Source organism: Oncorhynchus clarkii, chromosome 1 (assembly GCF_045791955.1).
Source record: "Oncorhynchus clarkii lewisi isolate Uvic-CL-2024 chromosome 1, UVic_Ocla_1.0, whole genome shotgun sequence".
In the NCBI taxonomy this organism is placed as follows: Eukaryota; Metazoa; Chordata; class Actinopteri; order Salmoniformes; family Salmonidae; genus Oncorhynchus; species Oncorhynchus clarkii.
This window is the reverse complement of record NC_092147.1, coordinates 42,619,081-42,625,080: the sequence shown is the minus strand read 5'-3', so window position 1 is coordinate 42,625,080 and position 6,000 is coordinate 42,619,081. Positions and strand designations below refer to the sequence as shown.

The window sequence follows — 6,000 nt, the reverse complement described above, 5'->3', positions numbered from 1 at the left end:
GAGGCCACACTTCCTGCACATGAACGGTGGCCTGAAATACACCTTCCTCCCTCGCTTTCCTCCTCCTCCTTCTCTCTCCACCAGCTGAACAATGGATGGGCCTAAGGAGCTCTCTGTGCTGGGGTGAGCTGGAGAGAGAGCTGGGGGGACAGCAGTAGTAGGCCTATACAGGAAGGATGGGGTGGTCTCCGTTTCCCTTTATGTTTCTTTAGGTCCACTGTGGACTGGACTGGAGAGTCTGGCAGCACGCAGTCAGCCATGTGTGAAACGACACACTAAATTCTGGAAGCACCGGCCGTTGCACGGAAATAAAAAAACAGGCATTGTGACTGGGCCAGCTAGGCAGGCATGGGCAGGCATGGGTTTGGGCTGGTCTCGGATCAGTGGACTTTTGGAAAGTAAAGTCTCTCGTATCAGAGATTTCCCTTTCCTCAACTTAGTGGATTTGACGTCTTAATTTTATGAGGGGTCTGGAAGCTTTCTGGTTGAAAGAAACAACCCCATTGAGTTGGAAAACACAGTGGCCTTGAATGTTCACGTGGGTGTGAGGACTGAAACAGACAGAGAACTCTTTGGGCAGGTGGGGGGAATACTGCAGGAAGTGTGTCATCGGACCCTTTCCCTTCCCTCCGGTCCAGACAAACTCATACACACGTTTCTGTACAAACACACTAAAATTAGCTCTTTCCCTCCACCTCCTCATTGTTTTCCCCATAGGCCTGATAAAGGAATGCCCCGTCTTCCCAGAATGAGGACGGCAGTGTGTGTGTGTTGGTGCACTCCCTTACAGACGGAAAAATAACTGTACCATAACAAAAGAGTGAGTGGCCTTGACATTTCCCACCCCTAACCGTATTACCCGTTAGGCTGGAGAAAAACACTTACAGGCAAACACGTCTGATAATGTGAGACAAAAACCTATTATATCAAATTGACCATTCACATCCTGGATAAAGGAAAACAACGCTGAGGCTGCACTGCCAACTTCACATTCTCTGTAGAAAACAAGTAATTGGCCAGATGAAGTCAGATGAGTGGATATAATGCAATGACAGAAAATGTATGCACACGCACTACTGTAAGTTGCACTGGATAAGAGCGTCTTGTAAATGACTAAAATGTCAAATGTTAAGATAATGTCATGGGAAAATAAGGGAAACCATAGGAACGTTTCCTTTTCTACATCTACTATTAGAACAAACAGGGGGAAACAAAATATATTCAATTGTATTATATCATTTGCTTTATTACAGTGCCAGAAATTGGCCATGAAACACCAGTGGTTGCAGACTCCCCACAACTGCTTTTTATCAAAGGCATTTAATCTCAGACATTTCTGTGAGCTTTCACTGCCATCTAGTGGAGTTGTTGGGAACTGGAATTGTTAATATTCAAAGATTAAAGCAAGGCTGTCACATACCTGTATCTTCCATAGAAATGCACTGTTACATTCCGAGAGTTAGAATAATCTCTGCACAGGAGGTACATAAAAAAAAAAAACCTTAGATCAGAGAAAGCCTGCAGGTCCTGATCTTCTTGATCCCTGCATTTTAAATCTGGCAGCTGATTTCATAGCTGAGCCACTTACATATCTGTTCAATCTAACCCTGGAATGTAATGAAATTCCAAAGATCTGGAAATCAGCATTTGTCCTACCCCTTTTAAAAGGGGGAGATTCAACTCTTCTAAATAATTATAGGCCAATCTCAAAGCTGTCACCCCTGGTGAAAATACTTGAGACCCTTGTGAGTGAACAGCTAAAATAGCTTTTACAGTTGAAGTCGGAAGTTTACATACACTTAGGTTGAAGTCATTAAAACTTGTTTTTCAACCACTCCACTAATTTCTTGTTAACAAACTATAATTTTGACAAGTCGGTTAGGACATCTACTTTGTGCATGACACAAGTCATTTTTCCAACAATTGTTTACAGACAGATTGTTTCATTTATAATTCACTGTATCACAATTTCAGTAGCTCAGAACTTTACATACACTAAGTTGACTGTGCCTTTAAACAGCTTGGAAAATTCCAGAAAATTATTGCATGGCTTTAGAAACTTCTGATAGGCTAATTGACATCATTTGAGTCAATCGGAGGTGTAACTGTGGATGTGTTTCAAGGCCTACCTCCAAACTCAGTGCCTCTTTGCTTGACATCATGGGAAAATCAAAATAAATCAGCCAAGACCTCAGAAAATAAATTGTAGACCTCCACAAGTCTGGTTCATCCTTGGGAGCAATTTCCAAACCCCTGAAGGTACCACGTTCATCGGTACAAACAATAGTATGCAAGTATAAACACCATAGGACCACGCAGCCGTCATACTGCTCCGGGAAGGAGACGCATTCTGTCTCTTAGAAATGAATGTACTGTGGTGCGAAAAGTGCAAATCAATCCCAGAACAACAGCAAAGGACCTTGTGAAGATGCTGAAGGAAGCAGGTACAAAAGTATCTATATCCACAGTAAAACAAGTCCTTTATCGACATAACCTGAAAGGCCGCTCAGCAAGGAAGAAGCCACTGCTCCAAAACAGCAATAAAAAAGCCAGACTACGGTTTGCAACTGCACATGGGGACAAAGATCGTACTTTTTGGAGAAATGTCCTCTGATCTGATGAAACAAAAATAGAACTGTTTGGCCATAATGACCATAGTTCTGTTTGGAGGAAAAAGGGGGAGGCTTGCAAGCCGAAGAACACCATCCCAACCGTGAAGCAGGGGGTGGCAGCAACACGTTGTGGGAGTGCTTTGCTGCAGGAGGGACTGGTGCTCTTCACAAAATAGATGCTTTGCTGCAGGAGGCACTGGTGCACTTCACAAAATTGATGGAAATTGATGTGGATATATTGAAGTAACGTCTCAAGACATCAGTCAGGAAGTTAAATCTTGGTTGCAAATGGGTCTTCCAAATGGACAATGACCCCAAGCATACTTCCAAAATTGTGGCAAAATGGCTTAAGGACAACAAAGTCAAGGTATATGAGTGGCCATTACAAAGCCCTGACCTCAATCCTATAGAACATTTGTGGATAGAACTGAAAAAGTGTGTGCGAGCAAGGAGCCTTACAAACCTGACTCAGTTAAACCAGCTCTGTCAGGAGGAATGGACAAAAATTCACTTAACTTATTGTGGGAAGCTTGTGGAAGGCTACCAGAAACATTTGACCCAAGTTAAACAATTTAAAGGCAATGTTACCAAATACTAATTGAGAGTATGTAAACTTCTGACCCATTGGGAATTTGATGAAAGAAATAAAAGCTTAAATAAATCATTCTCTCTACTATTATTCTGACATTTCACATTCTTAAAATAAAGTGGTGATCCTAACTGACCTAAGACAGGGAATTGTTACTGGGATTAAATGTCAGGAATTGTGAAAAACGGAGTTTAAATGTAGTTGGCTAAGGTGTATGTAAAATTCCGACTTCAACTGTATATACTAACTCTATTTTATCAATGTACATTGATGGTGCATTGATACATTGGTGGTATCAATGTACCATCAATGTATCAATGTCGGGCTCCAGGAAGAAGCATAGCATAATTACAGCAGCCATGAAGGTTTTAAATGATATCACTGAAGCCCTTGTCAAAAAACAGCACTGTTTCTCACTTTTTATTGATCTCTCTAAGGCTTTTGATACAGTTGATCATGCTATACTGTGGCAGAGATTGTCGAGTGTAGGTCTTTCAGAGCATGCAGTTGCATGGTTTGTTAACTATCTGTCTGATAGAACTTAGTGCACTCAATTTCATGGGCTCATGTCTGTTAAATTGTCTGTCTGTAATGGTGTGCCCCAGGGCACTGTACTTCGTCCTCTCTTATTCGCTATTTATATAAATAATTTAGGCAAAAATGTGCAGAATGCACAGCTTCACTTTTATACTGATGATACTGTTATTTATTGTTGTGCATCGTCTCTCACAAAAGCTTTCCAGAACTTTCCAGAACTGCTTTTATACTGTTCAACATACCTTGTGTCAATTAAAGCTTCTCCCCAACACTGACAAAACTAAACTAATGCTGTTTTCTATTGAAATAAATAGACCTCTGAACCTTTCACCTATTACTACCTGACAGGGCAATGAGATTGAGACTGTAACCTCATATAAATAACTTGGAATTTTAATTGATGACGGCCTCTCTTTTAAATTGCAAATTCAACAACTTACACAACAATTGAAGCTGAAGTTGGGATTTTATTTTAGGAATAAGGCTTTTCTGCTTTTCTTTTGAAGCTAGAAGGAGGCAAGTATCAGCTACATCTATGCCTTTACTAGACTATTTTATATATGAATGCTTCCGCTCAGTGTTTGAGATCAATTGACACTGTTTACCATGGAGCATTGAGATGTATTTTAAACTGCAAAACCCTTACGCACCACTGCACTTTATATACCAGGGTTGGCTGGCCTTCTCTAGTCCCTCTAGGTTCAGTCACTGGTATTCCTTTATTTACAAAGCCATTTGGGGTTTACTACCATTTCATTTGGGAATTTTTATTGTTCAGAAATGTGGTGGGTACTCTCTTCGTTCGCAGGACGAACTGTTCCAAATGTCCGAATTGAATTTGGTAAAAGGGCTTTTATGTACTCTGCACCATCGTCTTGGAACGCCTTACAAAATACTTTTAAACTGGAAGAACTTGTCCCGATTGGTGTTTTTAAATCACCGATGAAGGATTTTGAGGCTGATTCCCTGACCTGTCTGTTTTTAATTTGCTGTTTTATGATTTTGTTATACTCTTGTGAATTCTATGGTTTTTACTAGATTACTTGTAGTTTTTCATGTTGTCTATCTATAATTGTGTAATGACTTGGTGCTGCCTGTCTTGGCTAGGACGCTCTTGAAAAAGAGATTTGAAATCTCAATGAGCCCTTCCTGGCTAATAAAGGTTAAATAAAAACTAAAACATTTTTTTAAATGCACAAATAATTACATATATTATTTTATATTAATACAATTGTCCAGAGAAAAAGATTTTGTTTAACAAGTAATTTAAAACAATCTAAAGAAAGATAGGGGTAACAATTATTTGCACCCTTGTTTTCAATACTCCGGCATCCTACCCTTGTTTTCAATACTCCGGCACCCTACCCTTGTTTTCAATACTCCGGCACCCTACCCTTGTTTTCAATACTCCGGCACCCTACCCTTGTTTTCAATACTCCGGCACCCTACCCTTGTTTTCAATACTCCGGCACCCTACCCTTGTTTTCAATACTCCGGCACCCTACCCTTGTTTTCAATACTCTGGCACCCTACCCTTGTTTTCAATACTCCGGAATCCTACCCTTGTTTTCAATACATGATGATGTGGCAAGTGACACTTTGCTTACTGAAAGTCCAATATCTTGAAAACTTGACTGCTGACACTCAAAATATGTTGGGACTGTATCAACAGTGGACTAATGAAAAAAATATAAAAAGATAGTTTTGAGTTGTGTTTTCCTTTAACAAGGGCCCAGGAGCAGTGGAAGCAAATAGCCCCACAACATCAAATATCCACCACCATATTTTACAGTTGGTATGAGGTACTTTTCTGCATATTATTAATAAGAGAACACTCCCATAAAACTTGAATTGACTTTGTGGAGGGTAAAAACATTTGACCTTTGGTGAATATTTTGAACAAGCTTGCAAGGCCTGACGAAGAAAGCAATGAAGATCAATATCGTCTCGCTTTGACTCTAAGCTCATGGTGTGGGCTATCAGGTGTTTATGTACAGTCACACGCTCATACAAAAGCAGGAGTGCAGAGAGATAACACCAAAACAGAAAGCACAGAGATCACAGAGTGTACATTCGTTTTTTTATTTATTTTTATTTAACCTTTATATAACCAGGAAAAGCCAATTGAGACCCAGAGTCTCTTTTTCAAGGGAGGCCTGGCCAAGAAGGCAGCAACAATCAATATATGACATAATTAAAACATACAATACAATACAACAACATGATCCAGCCTAAAAAAAGCATTTACACTCCGTAACATTT

The 6,000-nt window shown here is 40.1% G+C and overlaps 1 protein-coding gene across 2 annotated transcripts in view; it reads right to left on the bottom strand.

Moving 5' to 3' along the window:
- LOC139407268 (FYVE, RhoGEF and PH domain containing 4a) overlaps window positions 1-6,000 on the bottom strand; it is a 108,231-nt gene that overhangs the window by 92,095 nt on the left and 10,136 nt on the right. The window contains exon 1 of one of the 2 annotated variants that reach the window (XM_071150937.1): window positions 1-17. This exon is cut by the window's left edge and continues 434 nt beyond it. The exons of the other annotated variant lie outside the window; for it this stretch is intronic. The gene's annotated coding sequence lies outside the window, so the exon portion shown is untranslated. Of the gene's footprint in view, window positions 18-6,000 lie in introns of those variants that run through there. 2 annotated transcript variants of the gene reach the window in all.